Raw genomic sequence first — 20,634 nt, 5'->3', positions numbered from 1 at the left:
TCGTGCTCTAACCCCTAGACTCACATCATCCCTAAGTAAGGGAAAACACGTGATGATGAGATGCCACATGAAGGCTAAATTGTGGTTTTTGTGCCACAGGCCTGGGTAGGCAGCAGTGCAGAGTTACAGTGCCCTAGGAATACCAGAGAGATTGCGCCCCTGTGATATGCCAGTTTTCCTGTGTTACTCCTTAGATGAGGGGATGAGCAGTCTACTCTGTCCATTACTATGGAGTTCATTGCTCCCCATGGTGCACCATATGGGCCCACGTCCTCCCTGTCTCCTTTCTGGAGTCCTGTTCCCCATGGGAGGAGTGGGGAGATGGAGCAACCATTCAAGGTGGGATGGCTTGTTGCTTGTCCCTCTGCTACTTAGTGTAGCCATAAACTTGAAGGCATTTGTAAAAATACATTTATTTAGTAAATTTAGAGAGGGAGATTGCATGACAGGAGAAATGGAGCAGTAGTCAGGTACCCAAGAGGTCAGAAGGCATCCCAAATATACATACACACTGTAAATGTCTCATTCTGCAAAGCAGTTTGGTTACAACAAAACATTTGCATGGCTTTTATATATTTCTGTGACTTTAAGACTTTGTTATGAGCTGCTTTCACAAAGTTTACTATGGAAAGCCCACACCAGAGTGTAAAAACCCCATTTAAAAAAAATATTCAAAAGAGTAGAAAGAATTTGAGAAACCTTCAGGCCTCTTAACCCAGTTTGAAAGCTCTCAGTACCTCACCTGTAAAATAAATATTTAAATACAGCATTAACACATGACAGGAAGTGTTTTAAAGATCTATTAATGCAACATGCCTTTGGGTGAATTGTGAGGGTAAAGAGTCATGTGTAAGTCTGCAGTTCAGTTATAAGAAAAACTACTTGTATGAATATTATGGGTGTCCATTTAACATACATCTTTCATCCCCAGCCCTATAGCCTCACTTTTGGCCTGGGGACAAATAGATTTTTTTTTTTTTAAAAGGCGGATTTTTTTTAATTCTCACGACTGCTGTGACATAAGCCTGCCCATTTCACTGAATCCACTCTGCCGCACTCCCTAGTATGTACCATAAATGACACGGGCTAGCATATGCTCCTCCCCTCTGCTTACATTAGCAGAAAGGACCCTTAGTCAGCAAACCAGCCCTGGAGGGAGCAGAAAGGAGCTCCTGCGGTTTCCATGCCATCGTCTCTTCTTTTGCTGACCCATTTATGCTCCTGTATCAGGATCTGGCACTTGTAACATGCTGGCACCACTTGCCTGAAAAACACCTTACCCTGTTAGTAGGTAGCATTTCTGTTGTGAAGGTGCTACAGGGGTTCTGCTGAGTCCCTAAGGCAGGGGACTCATACCTCACTTGGTATAAAGGAAGCGGGAAAGACTCTCCGAGAGAGGTGATCTACGGTGCAGGGTGGGCCATTCTGAGGAAGAAACCCTAGGCAGGGGCAAGTCTGGGGAGAAGATCTGAGGTAATCTCCATTTACTTTATTGTTGTTTTCTTTGCTAATAAATCCAAACCCGAGGCAGGGGGTTAGTACATAAATTATGTTTGAAGAGCAGGTGGAAAGGAGTTGGAAAAGAGGAGCAGCCACTCTTCATGATACCATCCCTTACTGCTCCAATAGCTTTCCAACTGAAACTCTGATTGGGAGTTAATGCTACCTTCCACAGATACTATGCATAGCTTTGTGTGAATCTATCAATGGCAGCCTGGCTCCTGAGGAAGCCCTGCAGCAAAGAAAAAAATCAGAGAAGTCTCCAACAGGATCCCAGAAATCCTCACAGCCCTAATCTCTGCATAGTAGTGGCAGATGGAGTCATTTGAGTCCTTTCTTTCTAAGTGAACCTAGGGGGTAATGTTGGGCCTTTGCTCATCTGATTCGACAGCTCTCTCATATGAAAATCCACAGGATTCCATTCTGTCTTGCCTCCTTTTAAGGTGTGGCCATTAAGGTGGTTTATGATGAAACATAGTATGCAATGTCTTTAGTACATAGATAATGCCTAGTTCTCCATCTTCTGATCTGGTTAGCCCAGCTGAAGAACGTATTCGGTGCAAACAGAGACTAGGGCCTAGCTGGCTCAGAGTCAACCCAGACAAGATGAAAATCATGCCTGTAGGTTGGGAAAAGCTATTACTGACTGTGGTTATTTCAGTTTCCTTGACTGAGGGAGTTTTCCGGCCATTTCTGACAGAAATTTTGCAACTTTGGGATTCTATCAGAATTTGCTTCTGGATATCTAGGTAACACGAGAGGCCAACAATACTTTTTTTTTTTTAATCTGTTACTGGGTAGAAGGTTGTGATCTTTTCATTTAAATGTGGTCCATGTGGGTTACATCTGTACCGTGCTAGTCAGAATACAAGTTGCCTACTTGCTTAGCAGCATTTCCTGAAGGAACTCATTTCATTTGTGGCACTGTGATCTGTACTGGGTCTCCAGTTTGTTTTGGGGGATGATTCAATGTGCTGGTTTAAATGTACAAAGTCCTAAATGGTATAAGACCTAGCTACACCTGTTCCTCCTTTCGATAAAGCCTGTTGAGATCAATTGAGGTGCTTGAGTGAATAACAACCTGCTTTAAGGGCATAAGGGGATGTATTTATTAATACAGATCGATGAAAGGGAATGAATAGAGTTCATGACTTTTTTGTTTTGTTTTGTAATATTTGTTAATATTCTTAATGTACACACCCTTTCTCCTTGTGCCCTTCATAGTGTGAAAGGATAGACAGACATGTTTTAGAAGTCTATCTGCCTAATAAATGAATATTCTTAAGTATTCTGAACAGAGAGGTAGCTGGGGGTTAAGGGGTTGAGTTCAGGTAGCAAGGTGACCTGAGTTCTTTTCCTGACTCTGCCACTGACTGGCTTTATGAACTTGGACACTATATAAGTCACTTCATCACTATATCCTTTTCCTTCTGTAAAGGGGAATAATTGTGTTGATTACTCATAATTTTGAGTGAAAAGTGAATAAATGCAAAGTTTTGCTACTGTTATTTATTATTATTTCTCAATTTCCTTGTGATAAAATTGCAATCTAAGCAAATGACAGACATTATGAAACACTAGTAAGTGCTAGGCCATCACAACAAGATGTAATCCAGACACAAGGGGAAAACCAAAGAAACGCCATAATTTTTTTCCCCATTGAGAACCAAGGTGTTTTCAAGGTGACTTATGGGGTTGCAATGCCAAATACATTATTAATACAAGGGCATAGCTACCTGATAAGAAGAATCTTAAAACAGGAACATAAAAGGAAATGCCTTATCTTGGTTTGGCAAACGTATGTTAACAAGTCACTCAATAAGCATTAACGAAGTCTTATCAATTTCCAGAAAAAAGGAAAAACTACAAGAGAATAATCAAAGTATAATTCCTCACAGGGATGAAACCGAAGGAGCAAAATCATTTGCACTCTACCACAGAGTTATTCACAGCTCTAAGAAAATTCAGAATGGTTTATAATGGAAAAGAATGTCCAATGATTGTACAAGAACATAAATAACCAAAAAGGTAAAAACATGACCTAAACACATAAACAAGAATGAAAACTAGAACATTTTCAAACAAAAACAAGTATCCTTTAAATCTCTACTACATACTGTAAAACTAGAAGAAGAAAAAAACAACCCAAAATCTATACTTCGAAGAGAAAACTCTCAGTTGACACCCAAGGGCTGGTATTTCTTGGAATGCGCATATCAAAAGGAAGAGTAAAAGAGCAGGAATTTCCAGCATAACAAGTTGGGAAATATAAAAGCTTAACAAAAGAAGTGGAAATCACCAAGAAGTGGAAATTTTATATAGGAAAAAAGAAGCTTTTCTGCAACAAACAAGCAGAACATTCATCTACGGGTATGGGTAAGTACTGATAGTATAATCTAAAATAGTCTGAAAGAAATGCTATATTAGTTATACACACATATGTACTCTTAGAAGGTAAAACAAAGTAGGGGTGATTTTGTTTCATTTTCTTTTCTTTCTGATTTTCCTTTTATTCTGACTACTTATTATCCAGCCTAACATACATTCGGGTATATCTAAGAAAAACTGTCAATATCTCATTAAATGGAAGCATTTCTACACATACCGTGGTTAGTGCACTGCACACAGAAGATTAACAGATATTATACTCAGTTTCTATACACACGAAATGTTTGCTATGGAAAATTACCTTTTAAGGTTAAATATTTCCTAACTTATTCATAGAATCATAGACTTTAAGGTCAGAAGGGACCATTACGATCATCTAGTCTGACCTCCTACACAACACAGACCACGGAATCTCACCCATACACTCCTGTAACAAACCCCTAACCTATGTCTGAGCTACTGAAGTCCTCAGATCATGGTTTAAAGACTTCAAGGTGCAGAGAATCCTCCAGCAAATGATCCGTGCCCCATACTGCAGAGGAAGGCGAAAAATCCCTAGGGCCTCTTCCAATCTGCCCTGGAGGAAAATTCCTTCCCGACCCCAAATATGGCGATCAGCTAAACCCTGAGCATGTGGGCAAGACTCACCAGCCAGACACCCAGAAAAGAATTCTCTGTAGTTACTGGTCTTTTTTCCTCCAGATATGTGGGATAACCAAGAGATATTAGTGATGTGAAATTCAAATATTCAATTTTCATTTTGGTTATTGGACTTTTACTGTTCCAGAAGTATGTTACTTTCAATATACCACAAAACTGTAAATAATTTATATTGTTCAACTGTTTTCTTAATAGGTTATGTAGAATTACTTACAGTACCTTATAATTGTAATTTGCTAAGTAGTCTTTCCCTCATCTTCAGGGATATATTCCTTTCTTGTTTCTGGTACAAGTCCACTGTACTTATGAGGAAGTAGGAAGCATTTAAGAAGGGAGTGTGGAGGGTGGGGAAATTGAAGAGCTCTCACTCATTCCTACTGTAGCAGTAGACTTGGCAGAATCTGATTTTTTAAAAAATAATGTTGATAGATAATATCTGTGTATTTTTAAGCTTTTTTATTTTTACCTGTTTAAATTTTCAGTCGGACAAAACAATGCATTTAAAGCATTATGTTCAATTTTAATCTTGGACACTGGTGACTGAAAGAAAAGGAGTACTTGTGGCACCTTAGAGACTAACCAATTTATTTGAGCATGAGCTTTCGTGAGCTACAGCTCACTTCATCGGATGCATTCAGTGTTACTCCATTGTGTAAGCTCTGCAGAAGCTAAGCCCATACATTTGGGGACGGCGGTTCCACCTGCAGGCTGACCAGGATCCACTGAAGTGGCTTCACACAGTCAAAGAGACTAACAAAAAACTTCTTTGGTGGAGTTTAGGTCTTCAAGACTTTAGTTTTGAAATACAACACATTTCAGGAGCCTCTAACAAAGTGGCTGATGCACTCTCCTGGGAAGGTTTCACACAATCAGCCAGGTAAAGATGTCCCTGCCTTCTAAGTCAATGTAGTCCTTGAAATGTAAAAAGTACTGTTTAGTTCTTCATGTAATTATTAGTAAAATTAAAGGTGCATGAATCTTATTAACTCTGTTTCCTAAACCTCCGGGAAGAAATCCCAGCTGGTGGGGAATCAACCTGAACCAGGCTGGCCAGCACTGTCTGTGATTTGGGGTGGCGGGTGGGTGATAAATGAATGGTTGGGAGTAGCCCTGTTTATGAACACCCAGCCAGCCAGGTAGCTGTAAAATCCCTCTTGGTGTCTGTTCTCTGCTTGCTTTACCCGTAAACGGTTAACACGCCCACAGGTTAAAGAAAAGGAGTGGGCACCTGACCAAAAGAGCCAATGAGAAGGCTAGAACTTTTAAATTTGGGAAAGAAACTTTCCCTTTGTCTGTTGTTCTCTGGAGAAGGAGACACAGAGCAGCAATGCTGAGTATGGCTTGAACCAGGTATGAAAATTCATCTTCCATACCTAGAAGAAATTATTTGGATAGGGAATGTTTAGACAGACACAATCAGGTTTATTTTTTATTTTGGCTTGTGGATCTCCTCTGTGCTAACCTCAGATGCTTTTGTTTGCTTGTAACTTTTAAGCTGAACTTCCAAGAAAGCTATTTTGGGTGCTTGATTTTTGGAATTGCTCTTTTAAAATCTAGCAAAAACCCAAGTTCTGGATGTATTTTCTTCTTTTTTGTTTTTAATAAAATTTACCTTTTTTAAGAACAGGATTGGATTTTTGGTATCCTAAGAGGTTTGTGCATATGCTGTTTGATTAGCTGGTGGCAACAGCTAATTTCCTTTATTTTCTTTCTCAGCTCTTTCCCGGAGGCGGGGGGTGGGGTGGGGGGTGAAAGGGCTTGAGTGTACCCCACAGAGAGGAATTCCCAAGTGCTCCTTCCTGGATCCAAGGGTTTTTTTTTGCATTTGGGTGGTGGTAGCATTTACCAAGCCAAGGTCAAAGAAAAGCTGTAACCTTGGGAGTTTAATACAAGCCTGGAGTGGTAAGTATTAATTTTTAGAATCCTTGCGGGCCCCCACTTTCTGCACTCGGAGTGACAGAGTGGGGAGTCAGCCTTGACAGCCCCTTACAGAAGTACATTAGAATAATAACTTATATATTGTTCCAGAATTGTGTTTGAATCAAAGGGATCTGTAATATCACTCCACCAAGACGGAGGAGGGATGTTATAATTATTTATATTACCCTAGTGCCTCAGAGCCCTATTGTGCTAAGTGCTGTACAATCACAAAACAAAAACAAAAAACAGTCCCCGCCCCAAGGAGCTCACAGTCTGAGACAAGAGACAACAAAACATAGGTAGATAGGAGTATATGTTTATACTAATTCCACTATATTTTAGTGTTTTATAGAGGTGAAATTGCTCTGTTTGTGTGTAGTTGGCTGGGTGCATGTGAGGGGATCTGCACATGCAATTTGCACCCTTTGTACTAGTGAGAGTGGCTGTGTTGGAGGCAAAATTCACTCCCAGATGAACCCAGGAGGCTGCTCAGGAAAGAGGTTCAATCAGCTCATCTCCTGTTGGCCTGCTTCAAGTGTCTCTGAGACCTTGTAGCAGTGCTGGGGTTATCATCGGCTTGCAGCAATTTGCCCCTCCTACAGCAGAATTACCACCACATTGCGGGGCTGCAGCCTGGATTCAGTCAAATCAGATGAGGAGCACATTATACAAACATAAAGAAAGACACTATCCCTGCTGAGAAGAATTTGTAACTCAATTTTTATAATTCATACTGGAATAAATAATGGCATACAGGAACCCAGTGCTACAACACAGGTGGCAGATACTGTGGTGCTGGGAGCTATGCAAGTACACAAATAGATGCAGTGTTCTTGTACTCATGCTGGTCCCAGGATATTATTGGAAACAATTTTTTATTTCAGAAGTTGGAGAAAGCTACTAGGGGAGAAGCTGTGGTAGATTTGATTTTGACAAATAGGGAGGAACTCATTGAGAATTTGAAAGTGGAAGGCAGCTTGGGTGAAAGTCATCATGAAATGATAGAGTTCATGATTCTAAGGAATGGTAGGAAGGAGAACAGCAAAATAAAAACAGTGGATTTCAAGAAGGCAGACTTAAGCAAACTCATGGAGTTGGTCGGTGTGACGTACCTCTCTGGTGTTATCTGGATTGGTGATCTGCTAGGTCATTCTAATCCTTGACTCTGGGAGCCAGCCTTACCCTGCACTGCTGTGAGAACTCCCACTCCTGGGCTGTTCATGCACAGCCTCCGGCATGTAAGCTGCTCATTGGACTGTGTATCCGAATGACACTAGCCAATATCTCCGGTCCCAGACACAACCCTAGGAACCTCCATCTTGCAGTGTCCAGTTATGCCTGCTGGATGCTGGAAGCTTATACGAGTTTGTCAATTTAACAAAGAAATTGATATGTACCAGGCTTGTTATTCCAAGGGGAGTCTCTGACACACTTCAAACCAAATGCACTGCTTCAGGTAGGATAAACAAACAGATTTATTAACTACAAAGATGACCTTTAAGTGATTATAAGTCAAAGCATAACAAGTTGGATTTGGTCATATGAAATAAAAGCAAAACACATTCTAAGCTGATCTTAACACTTTCAATGCCCTTACAAACTTAGATGCTTCTCACCACAGGCTGGTTGGTTGCTCTTCAGCCAGGCTCTCCCCTTTGATCAGCACTTCAGTCGCTTGGTGTGATGGTGTCTGTAGATGTAGGTGGAAGAGAGAGAGCATGGCAAATGTCTCTCCCTTTTATCATGTTCTTTCTTCCCTCTTGGCTTTGCCCCCTCCCCTTCAGAGTCAGGTGAGCATTACCTCATTGCAGTCCCAAACTGGCCAAAGAAAGGGGGGTGACTCACTCTGAGAGTCTAGCAGATCCTTTTGTTCCTGTGAGGCTGGGCTGGGTTTGTCCCATACCTGCGCTAATGAGGTGTGAACTGCCTCTCTGCTCTTGGAGAGTTTTTTCCTGGGCTTATTTTAAGCCATGAGGATATATTTTCAGCCTCATAACTACATACATGAAATTATAACCTATAACATTACTGTAACAACAATACTCAGTGCATCATGAGCCTTCCAAAGACACCCGACATGACAAACTTCGTATTGAATACCACACAATCATTTTACAAGGATGAACATGGGGGTGCTGGGTGTTCCCCCAAGATACAGAGCAACACAGTAGGTAAGATCCCATGGGAAACAAGTCTAAGGGGAAAAACAATTGAAGACAGTTGGCAGTTTTTCAAAGAGACATTATTAAGGGCACAAGAGCAAACTATCCCACTGGGTATGAAATATAGGAAGTATGGCAAGAGAGCAACCTGGCTTAACCAGGAGATCTTCAATGATCTAAAAATCAAAAGACAGTCCTACAAAAAGTGGAAACTAGGTCAAATTACAAAGGATGAATATAAACAAATAACACAAGTATGTAGGGACAAAATTAGAACGGCCAAGGCACAAAAAGATATCAAACTAGCAAGAGACATAAAGGGAATCAAGAAAACATTTTAAAAATAAATTAGAAGCAAGAGGAAGACCAAGGACAGGGTAGGCCCGTTACTCAATGAGGGGGGGAAAACAATAACAGAAAATGTGGAAATGGCCGAGGTGCTTAATGACTTCTTTGTTTTGGTTTTCACCAAGAAGGTTGGTGGTGATTGGATGTCTAACGTAGTGAATGCCAGTGAAAATGAGGTAGGATCAGAGGCTAAAATAGGGAAAGAAAAAGTTAAAAATTACTTAGGACTTGTCTACACTGGCAATTAACAGCACTGAAACTTTCTCACTCAGGGGTGTGAAAAAATACCCCCCCCCAAGTGCATCAAGTTTCAGCGGTGTGAATCACCAGTGTAAACAGTGCCCCAGTGCTGGGAGCTATGCCCCTCGTTGAGGTGGGTTTTTTAGAGCACTAGGAGAGCCCTTCCCCAGTGCTGTGCTGCGACCACACAAGGCATGTTAAAGCACTGCCGCGGCAGTGCTTTAGCGTTGCCAGTGTAGACTAGCCCTAAGACAAGTTAGATGTTTTCAGGTCACCAGGGCCTGATGAAATGCATCCTAAAATACTCAAGGAGCTGACTGAGAAGATAACGGAGCCATTAGCAATTATCTTTGAAAGTCATGGAAGATGGGAGAGATGCCAGAAGACAGGAAAAGGGCAAATATAGAGTAAAAAGGGAAATAAGGACAACCAGAGGAATTACAGACCAGTCAGCTTAACTTCTGTAACACAGCTGCAAAAAAAGCGAACATCATTCTGGCATGTATTAGTAGGAGTGATGTAAGAAAGACATGAGAAGTAATTCTTCTGCTCCACTTTCTGCTGATTAGGCCTCAACTGGAGTATTGTGTCTAGTTTTGGGTGCCACATTTGAGGAAAGATGTGGACAAACTGGAGAAAGTCCAGAGAAGAGCAACAAAAATGATTAAACGTCTAGAAAACATGACCTATGAGGGAAGATTGAAAAAAATGGGTTTGTTTAGTCTGGAGAAGAGAAGACTGAGAGGGGATGTGATAACAGTTTTCAAGTACATAAAAGGTTGTTACAAGGAGGGAGGAATAGCTCAGTGGTTTGAGCATTGGCCTACTAAACCCAGGGTTGTGAGTTCAATCCTTGAGGGGGCCATTTGGGATCTGGGGCAAAATTGGGCATTGGTGCTGCTTTGAGCAGGGGGTTGGACTAGATGACCTCCTGAGGTCCCTTCCAACCCTGATATTCTATGATTCTATGTTTCTATGAAGGAGGAGGGAGAAAAATTGTTCTTAAAACCGCTGAGGATAGGACAAGCAGCAATGGGCTTACATTGCAGCAAGGGTGGTTTAGGTTGGACATCAGGAAAAACTTTCTGTCAGGGTGGTTAAGCGCTGGAATAAATTGCCTAGGGACCTTGTGGAATCTCCATCATTGGAGATTTTTAACAGCAGATTAGACAAACACCTGTCAGGGATGGTCTACTCTAGATAATACTAAGTCCTGCCATGAGTGCAGGGGACTGGACTAGATGACCTCTTGAGGTCCCTTCCAGTCCTACGATTCGATAAACAAGGTGAATGCAGTAATATATTTAATTGGACCAGCTTCTATTGGTGAGAGAGACAAATTTTTGAGCTACACAGAGCTCTTCTTCAGGTCTGGGAAAGGTACTTCAAGCATCAGAGCAAAACACACAAGGTGGAACAGATCGTTTTAGCATAAGTTGTTAGCAAATATTCTAAGGGACAATTCAAGGTGGAGAGGCCCGTTAACACCTCTAAAGTCAGAGGCCAAAAAAGGGTGGGTTAGTGGCTTAGGGATTGTTGTAAACCCTAAATCCAGTGTCTCTGTTCAGTCCATGATTTTTAGTGTCTAGCAGCGTTATGAATTTAAGCTCTCAGGCTCATCTTTTGAAAGTGTTGTGCAGTTTCCCTTTGAGGATGAAGACGGATAGGTCAGATCTAGAGTGATGGCTTTGTGAAAAGTGTTCCCCCACAGGTGATAGGGTGTTTTTGTCTTTTATCGTTTTCCTGTGTGAATTCATTGGAGATCATAGTGATTGTCTGGTTTCACTCATATAACTGTTATTTGGGCATTTAGTGCAGTGGATGAGGAAAGTGAACAGACACACATTATTATTACAACAATCTGTTCCACCTTGCATTTAGCTGTGATGCTTGGAGTATCTTTCCCAGGCCTGAAGAAGAGCTCCGTTTAGTTCAAAAGAATGTCTTTGTTGGTCCAATAAAAGATTCACAGCGCTCGAGTCCTGTTTGGAGGCTTACTGGTAATGCCAATAATTGGTGTATGTACCCAGGAGACAGAAATAACCTGTCACATCTATATTACAGAACGGGATTCAGGTCAGCTCGGGTGCCTGAGGAACCCATAGGCTGTTGCCTATGTTGTTTCTGTTCTGTGGACACACATAGGTCTGTTACTTCCAGTGGTGTCAATGTGATACCTGTATCAATTACCAGCTTCAATAAAAAAGGAGAAAAAATATTTACAAATCAGATAATGAGCATTTCTAAAAATTGAGTTATTTTGAATTGCTAGTGGTGTAACTAAGTACAGAAATTATCTTCTAGACTCCCAAGAATCCTGTACTGACTGGAAAACCTGGTTTTTCTGGTATCCTACAGTTCATTTTGAAAAGGTTTCACAGTTTACAGGAAACATTCCTGTGGTAATGGGCTTTGTTTGAATATACAGAGTGAGCATTTATTCACGGTCCATAAACATTTTAACAGAAAGTAGAAGATTATTTAGGATTCCTGGTGTAATCTGTGATCAACAGATACTGTTACTTGACTGGAATTCTACATTAAGCGCGTAACAAATGAAATGTGTGTGCCTGACAAATATATTTTTAGATAGATTACCCTTATTTGCTGATAAAATTAAAATGAAAGAAATTACATTTCAGCCTCTCTTGAAGCAGCCTATTATAATGAACTGAATAGTAAAAGTGAACAGGAAAGCTCTAATAGGATCTCAAAGATTTCAAAAACAGAGTAAAATATAGTAATCTCCCAGACTTATGGAAAGATATTTTAAAATGTCATTTGGTATGAGTACGTAAGACAGTTTTGCACAGCTGATGAGTTGATTGTATCATTGTTCTAGCTAGACTATTCTTCTACTGGAGAGACAAGGTGGGTGAGGTAATATTTTTTATTGGACCAACTTCTGTTGGTGAGAGAGACAAGCTACCAGTCAATAGGGCTTTTCTTCAGGTCTGGAAAAGGTACTCTGAGCCTCACAGACAAATGCAAGGTGGATCAGCTTGTTCAGCATAAGTAGTTAGCACATATTCTAAGGGACCATTCAAGGTATTGGGATATTACATTGCCATTCCCATGGAAGGGTAATTGCTTAAATGGGGTGCTCCCATTTGGTATATAATTTAGATTTTGGAATAACAAGATTTACAAAACCAGAACAATAGAAATGTTTCCATTACAATTATCTTTAAAAATTCAGTGAAAACAGTTTTGATTAAAAAAAAAAATATCCCTGCAGCGTCCAGATTGTGGTTCTGTGTTAATACATGACAACTTGAGAGTGATATGTACTAGAAAGTCTCTATAAACTACAGTGAAATTGACTCCCAAGAGGAAAGAAATACAAAAAAAAGATAAGAATTTTTAAATTAATTCAGTTTTAAAGTTCTGAGGCACTGGGGGTCCTAGTTCTAAATAGGTCTCCAGTACCTCTGATGGCTGCAGGCTGCTTCTGTTCCAGCTACCATTTGGTCCACTAGAGGACATGAGAATGGAAAGCATTCCACCATCTACAACTATAGCAGCAGCCATGGTGAGGACCAGGCCTGCTAGCCACTCCCATGCCTGCCTGGATGATAGTAGTTTGGGGCATCAGACCCAAGAAGCTTGCACTCCTCTCCCCTCCCTTCCCCCACAACACTGCATCAGCCACCCCTATCAGCAACAGGACCAGAGAGGAAGCCTTCATCTTCCAGCCAGCTGAACCTCCATCATCCTTTCAGTCATTTCCTTTGATCTCCTCACCTACCCTGCTGCCTGCCTCACTACACTTATTTATAATCCACCATAATCCACTTTTTCTCTTTCCTCACCACCTCTCGCCAACAGAAGTTGGTCCAATAAAAGATATTACCTCACCCACCTGGTCTCTCTAAAGACAGTTTAGGTGAGTTTGAATAATATTTGTTTTGGAGCCACACATCCATTCCACCATAAGGGATCTCAGAACCTTCATGTAACTTGCATGGCCAATTTCACTTTCATGCACATTGCAGATATGTATACAGTATATACCATATCCATACATTGACCTGCAACCTTGAAGTACTGTTGTATTTTTTTTTTAACACTGCCAATTGTTAGGCTTGTAAGGATTAGATTTTTAATCAGTAAATGTTGGTAAACATCGATTTCATTGTACATACAGAAACTGGTGAAAAATATTTTTACTGATAAAAATAGAAATGTATAGATAGGCAAAGTAAGAAAAATACTGCTTGACAACTTATTACAGTTTAATTAAAGGATATTTATTTCGTATATTTTGAGATGTGATGTTGACAGTGTGTTTTAATAGTTATAAATCTTTTTAACTTTTTGAAATCAACATCTACTGACATTAAATAATTATTGTCTGATCTGTCATGTTCTCTGATCTCCCCATAATTTCCCACAACTGTGAAAATTTAAATAGCTAAAAATTGAAAAAAAAATGCTTAAATATAAACATCAATATCATACGTTGAAATTACAAAAAAATAAAAATTGAATTCTGCTAATCTTACCCATAGTTCTTATTCAGACAAAACTTCTATTAAAGGTCATTCTTATCTCACGTTCTTTTCACATGAGTGTAACTCCTTGCTACTCAAGCTGAACTCACTCCAAGGAGAGAGGTGAGGGGATATTTTTGAAGCAGTTTCTTCCGTTTTTTGAAGCACTTCCATTTTTTTGAAGTACTTCTCTCCCTCTACAAAATATGTGCCTTTCGGTTTTAAATGATTTTAAATGGAACTAGCCTTGAGTCAGCCAGTAGAAAATATTGATAAAAAGGGTATATTCAACTCCTCTTAAAGATTATATTTTGTTATATTAAAAAAATAATGAAATACCTTAGGGGGTAAGATTTTTTCTATATCAAATGGAAAATGTTTTGATAAAGCCCATTTGAGAGTATACTGTACTGCAATATAATTATTTTAAAAGCCCTCTAATTTGCCCAAAACAATACTCAAAATAAACACTTCTTTAAAAACCCAAACTTTCTTCATTAGTTCACACCATACCCTGGCACGAGATGAATTTACAATTCACATTTCCAAACAACAAGGAGTCCGGTGGCACCTTAAAGAGTAACAGATTTATTTGGGCATAAGCTTTCGTGGGTAAAAAACCCACTTCTTCAGATGCATGGAGTGAAAATCACAGACACAGGCATAAATATATATTGGCACATGAAGAGAAGGGGGTACCTTAAAGTGCAGAACCAACATTGAAGGCCAATTTAGTCAGGGTGGATGTGGTCCACTCCCAATAATTGATGAGGAGGTGTGAATACCAAGAGAGGGAAAATTGCTTTTGTAGTGGGCCACCCACTCCCAGGCCATATTCAAGGCCAAATTGATGGTGTTAAGTTTGCAAATGAATTGTAGCTCTGCAGTTTCTCTTTGAAGTCCGTTTTTGAAGGATTTTTGTTGAAGAATGGCTACTTTAAAATCTATTATTGAGTGTCCAGGGAGATTGAAGTATTCTCCTGATGTTTGATTTGTGTCCATTTATCATTTTATGTAGAGACTGTCCAGTTTGGCCAATGTTCATGGCAGAGGGGCATTACTGGCACATTATTGGGAGTGGACCACATCCACCCTGACTAAATTGGCCTTCAGCATTGGTTCTCCACTTGTAAGGTAACTCCATCCTCTTCATGTACCAATATATATTTATGCCTGTATCTGTGGTTTTCACTCCATGCCTCTGAAGAAGTGTGTTTTTACTCACAAAAGCTTATGCCCAAATAAATCTGTTAGTCTTTAAGATGCCACCAGACTCCTCACTGTTTTTGTATATAGTTGAGTAGAGTTGCAAAGCCATCCAAATTCTAGTGTCCCTCTTCAATCTAGTGTCTGAGTGTGATGCTCTGTACCTTGGGAGAACACCCAGCACCCCCATGTTCATCCTTATAATATGATTGCGTGGTATCCAATACAAAGTTTGTTATGTCGGGTGTCTTTGGAAGGCTCATGATGCACTAAGCATTGTTGTTACAATAATATTATAGTAATGTTATAGGTTATAATTTCATGTATGTAGTTATGAGGCTGAAAATGTATCCTCATGGCTTAAAATAAGCCCAGGCAAAAACTCTCCAAGAGCAGAGAGGCAGTTCACACCTCAACAGGGCAGGTATGAGAAAACCCAGCCCAGCCTCACAGGAACAAAGGACGCTGGCCTCAGCAGCAATAAAAGGATATGTTGGACTCTCAAGTGAGTCACCCCCCTTCCTTTGGCCAGTTTGGGACTGCGATGAGGTAATGCTCACCTGACTCTGAAGGGAGGGGTGCAGGGGGGCAAAGCCCAGAGGGAAGAAAGGACATGATAAAAGGGAGAGACATTTTCCATGCTCTTCCTCTCTCTTCCACATACATCTACAGTCACCACTCCAAGGGACTGAAGTGCTGATCAAAGGGGAGAGCCTGGCTGAAGAGCAACCAACCAGTCTGTGGTAAGAAGCATCTAAGTTTGTAAGGGAATTGAAAGTGTTAAGAGCAGCTGAGAATGCGTTTTGCTTTTATTTCATTTGACCAAATCTGACTTGTTATGCTTTGACTTATAATCATTTAAAATTTATCTTTGTAGTTAATAAATCTGTTTCTTTATTCTACCTGAAGCAGTGCATTTGCTTTGAAGCATGTCAGAGGCTCCCCTTGGGATAACAAGCCTGGTAAATATTAATTTCTTTATTAAATTGACAAACTCATAAGCTTGTAGCGTCCCATGGACATAACTAGACACTGCAAGACGGAGGTTCCTAGGGTTGTGTCTGGGACCAGAGATATTGGCTTGTGTCATTCGGTTGCACAATCCAAGAAGCAGCTTACATGCCAGAGGCTGTGTGTGAACAGCCCAGGAGTGGGGGTTCTCACAGCAGTGCAGGGTATGGCTGGCTCCCAGAGTCAAGGATTGGAGTGACCTAGCAGATCACTGGTCTGGATAGCACCAGAGGGGAACGTCTCATCTGGATCAGTAGAAAAAACAGTATTGGGTTGTGGAGAGCCACCGAATTTTAAAATATCTGTAGGGGAACTGCAGTACTAAAAAGTGTGAGACCCACAGGTCAAAAATGACATTTCTTGTTTCCACATTTCCTGTGAGCTCCTCTTCTTCAGTGTATCAGTCAGAACACAGAAGACTTTGGTCAGCCTAAACTGTATGAATGCAAGTTAGACAGACTTTTCAGCCCAGATGCTTAAAGGTATTTAGGTTTCTAACTCTCCCTAGGAGCTAGACAGCTAAATACCTTTGAGGATCTGGGTCTTAGCTCTTCTGCTTGAATCTTTCTTGATGCTTTGCATGTTTGTACCCACATCTGGAATAGGCAACCCTGTTTGTGAATTACTGTGGGCACTATATATATTTTGTCAGGAAAAGTGCATTAACACCAACAAGCTGAGTGAACCTTGTATTTCATGGTCCTGATGAGCAAACTGGAGTCCTGCAGTACAACAAAATGAAGAAGCAAAGCAACAGTCCAACAGCAGCTAATGCATTCTCTAAAGACTGGCTAGACGAGACATAATGGTGTATTGGATAATCATTGACTGCTATGTACTGTGCGCTACTCATTCAGAGAAGAAGGAAAAAGTGAACATGCTTTGGGCAGTTAACCCTTATTAAGCTTCACAGTCTCTCTTAATAGCAAGGAAATCCTCTGCTGCCCAACTAAAACAAAACAATGGAAACAAAGGTACATAGAGAGACAGAAACAAGTTCTCTGATAAGACTGTAAAAAGGTCAAGCCCAGTCAATCACCTTACAAGGTATTAGTTATGACCTGACAGAAAACATGACAGACTGAAGAGCAAACATTCACAGGAATATCCTGGCTTATATTCACTGCTTGAGAACAAAACACAAAAAGTGATAAGCAGTGAAGAGCCCTTCCTAGTGACTGAGTATATTTCTTTCTTTAGCCATTGGGGAGAACAAGAAATCCCCTCAATCCTGATTTAGCATGAGGAGTGTTGCAATAACATATCTTATCACATGGATGTCAATAAGAAAGGGGAAACCAATAAAACAGACAGGTTGGGAAATCTTCTTTGTTACTTGTGAAATCTCCACACCATGGACTGGATTCACTGTGGCCCTGCACTCTGTGGAGTCAGTGCAGAGTGAGTGTGAAATGCCATCAAATCATAATGATATTGTTTTGTATTTGCTTTGCACTCACGCTGCACTATGAGAGATGCCGGGCAATGGTGAATCTTGGCACAAAAATTGGAGTGTGTTACTAAAATTTACAGGTGACACAAAGTTGGGAGGTATTTCCATTATGGAGGACTAGAATATCAGACAAGAATATCTGGATGACTTTGAAAAGTGGAGTAATAGAAAAGGGATGTGATTTAATAGTGCAAAAGGCAAGGTAATGCATTTAGGGACTAACAACAAGAATTTTTGCTATAAGTTGGGGACATATCAGTTAGAAGTAACAGGGGAGGAAAAAGACATGGGTGTATTAGTTGAATACTGGATGACTATGAGCCGCCAGTGTGATTCGGCTGTGAAAAAGGCTAATGCAATCCTAGGATGCATCAGGTATTTCCAGTAGAAATAGGGAAGTGTTATTACCATTATGCAAAACACTGGTGAATCCTCTGTGTGCAATTCTGGCCTCCCATGTTTAAGAAAAATGAACTCAAACTAGAACAGGTGTAGAAAAGGGCTACTAGGATGATCACAGGAATGGAGAACCTGTTTTATGAGAGGAGACTTAAGGGACTTGGCTTGTTTAGCCTAACCAAATGAAGGCTGAGGGGAGATGTGATTACCCTCTATAAATACATCAGAGGGATAAACACCAGGGAAGGAGAAGAGTTATTTAAGTTAAGGGCCAATGTTGGCACAAGAACAAATGGCAATAAATAAGGCTTGAAATTAGACAAAGGTTCCTAACCATTAGAGGACTGAAATACTGAAACAGACATCCAAAGGGAGTAGTGGGAGCAAAAACCTATCTTGTTTCAAGTTTGAGCTTGATAAGTTTATGGAGGGGATGGTATGATGAGGTTGCGTACAATGGCATATGGCCCATCTATGACTGATATTAGCAAATATTGTCAATGTCAAAGGATTGGGACACTAGATCAGGAGGGATTTGAGTTACTACAGAGATTCTTTCCCAGGTGTCTGGCTGGTGGGTCTTGCCACATGCTCAGGGTCTAACTGATGGCCATATTTGGGGTTGGGAAGGGATTTCTCCCCCAGTCAGATTGGCAGATACCTGGGGTTTGGTTTTTTTACCTTCCTCGACAGTGTGGGGCCCGGGTCATTTACTGGCTTGAACTAGAGTAAATGGTGGATTCTCTGTAACTTGAAGTCTTTAAATTAGGATTTGAGGACTTCACTAGCTCAGCCAGAGGCTATGGACCTACTACAAGAGTGGATGGGTGAGGTTCTGTGGCCTGTGATGTGTAGAAGGTCAGACTAGATCAGGGATCGGCAATCTTTGGCACGCGGCCTGTCAGGCCCACGGCCCACGCTGCTTCCCACAGCCCCCATCGGCCAGTGGGAGCTGCGATTGGCTGAACCTGTGGACGTTTCAGGTAAACAAACAGTCCCGGCCCGCCACCAGATTTCCCTGACTGATCCTTTGCCAAAGGCTGCTGATCCCTGGACTAGATGATCCTCATGGTCCCTTTTGGCCTTAAAGCCTCTGAGTCTGTATGGTAGGTCATACAGTCTACAAAGAAATACATACTGATAATACATAAAAACCAACCAAGGATAAGGGCCGAAGCCTCACTCATGCAAATGGTCCCATTGCAAACACAAAACATGTAAAAAGCAGAAAATATGTAGATCCCCCCTCCTGCCCCAAAAAAGATTTTCAAAATATTGTAAAAAGTCTAATATCAGAATGAAGTGACTAGCAAACATGGGAACAAATATAGTGACAAACCAATTTAAGCATCTTATACCTTTGCCTGCTATCTAGTTTTAAAGTTAGTGACTAGCACAATCACTGTAATTAGAAAGTTTAAAACAGTAACACAGAAAAAGAATGAAATCTAGACAGAAATCCAACCTTTACTAACCAAGCTCAAGGAGAATTGAAAAGGAGGACTTGTGGCACCTTAGAGACTAACAAATTTATTTGAGCATAAGCTTTCATGAGCTACAGCTCACTTCATTGGATGAGTGTTAATTTGAACATTCAGAAAAACAAAACAGAAAGAAGAAAAAAAAAAAGACTTGCATATTATTGGGTGACAGCTTTGCATCAGCGTTGGCCATGAGAAGCAAAATAGATGTGTGTGAGAGGTGTAGTAAATTAAAATGCAAATGTACTGAAGAAAGCAGGCATGACAAAACAAAATCTGTTTATAAGATTCAATGGTCACAAATCGAGAATGCCTTTAGGAGGACAAGATGCAGATACATCACTCTAACATGATTGAATTTTAATATATGTCAAAGAGACTTACAGCCCTGAATACATACTTTTATATATCATTTAATCTAACTAACAGTGGCAGCTATGGTTTTGAGCTACATAAGGAAGCCTTGCAATTAGAAGCAGGAAAAAGCTATCTGGACCAACATATCAACTCTTTTTGAAGTTAGCTTCAATCTAGGCATATTATTCACACACTTTTTTTCATTTATTGTCCCCATGAACCTATCTGATGTGTTTATTATTTTGGTGGTTTCTAGAGTTTCCAGACTTCGACATTATACCTTCTCTTTTTGAAGCTTTTCCCAGTGTGCAAAAAAATGCAACCTCTACAAACTATCAGACCCTTTCAAAGATTTGTATTAGGTCACTGACACAGATTATTCTAACAAACATCAGGGCTAGCCACCTCTTGTTTGCAGTGATTCAGCCAGATCCTCATGGAACACCAAGGTCACACCCTCTGTTGCTACTTCCTGGCTTGGCTTGGAGTAAGACAAGGATTTCATTAAGTATTGTAGTTTGGGCTTAAAACGTTCTCACTATCTGCTCTGCTTATGAAGCAGCCCAATGTATATTTCTTCTTTCTTTATCCTCCCATACCCTGAGGGTGCCGGAATCTTTGTAGAAGTTTGGGGGGCAGGGACAATGCCAAAGTGCCCCCTCCCTCTCCGTGGCTGGCTGTTCCGGTGGTGAGCCAGCTACCCTCTCTTCTGGTGCCAGAGCAGTCCCTGGTGCCGAAAAAGTCTGCAGGGGACATGAATTCTGCACTTATGTTTCTTTTGTTAAAAGTGGAGGGGGGGCATGACCTCTTGGCCCCCTCGGTTCTGGCACCGGTGCCTCAGATACATAAGGTGTACCCATTTTTTGCCTTTTATGTCAGTCTTGTGCTAGTCTATCATGTTAATGGATTTGACTTCTTTTTCTATTTTTCTGCATAATGGATTGCTCTACTTAGAATTTTTGATGTTGCAAAACACTCTTTCCAATTGACTCTGAAGATCTTCTACAAGCATTTAC

The 20,634-nt window shown here is 40.6% G+C and overlaps 1 protein-coding gene across 2 annotated transcripts in view; it reads right to left on the bottom strand.

Moving 5' to 3' along the window:
• Positions 1–20,634, bottom strand: part of FUT9 (fucosyltransferase 9) — a 123,687-nt gene that overhangs the window by 14,849 nt on the left and 88,204 nt on the right. The gene's annotated exons all lie outside the window — the stretch shown is intronic.

The sequence above is a fragment of the Natator depressus genome, chromosome 3 (assembly GCF_965152275.1).
Source record: "Natator depressus isolate rNatDep1 chromosome 3, rNatDep2.hap1, whole genome shotgun sequence".
NCBI lineage: Eukaryota > Metazoa > Chordata > Testudines > Cheloniidae > Natator > Natator depressus.
This window is presented reverse-complemented; position numbering and strand designations above follow the sequence as displayed.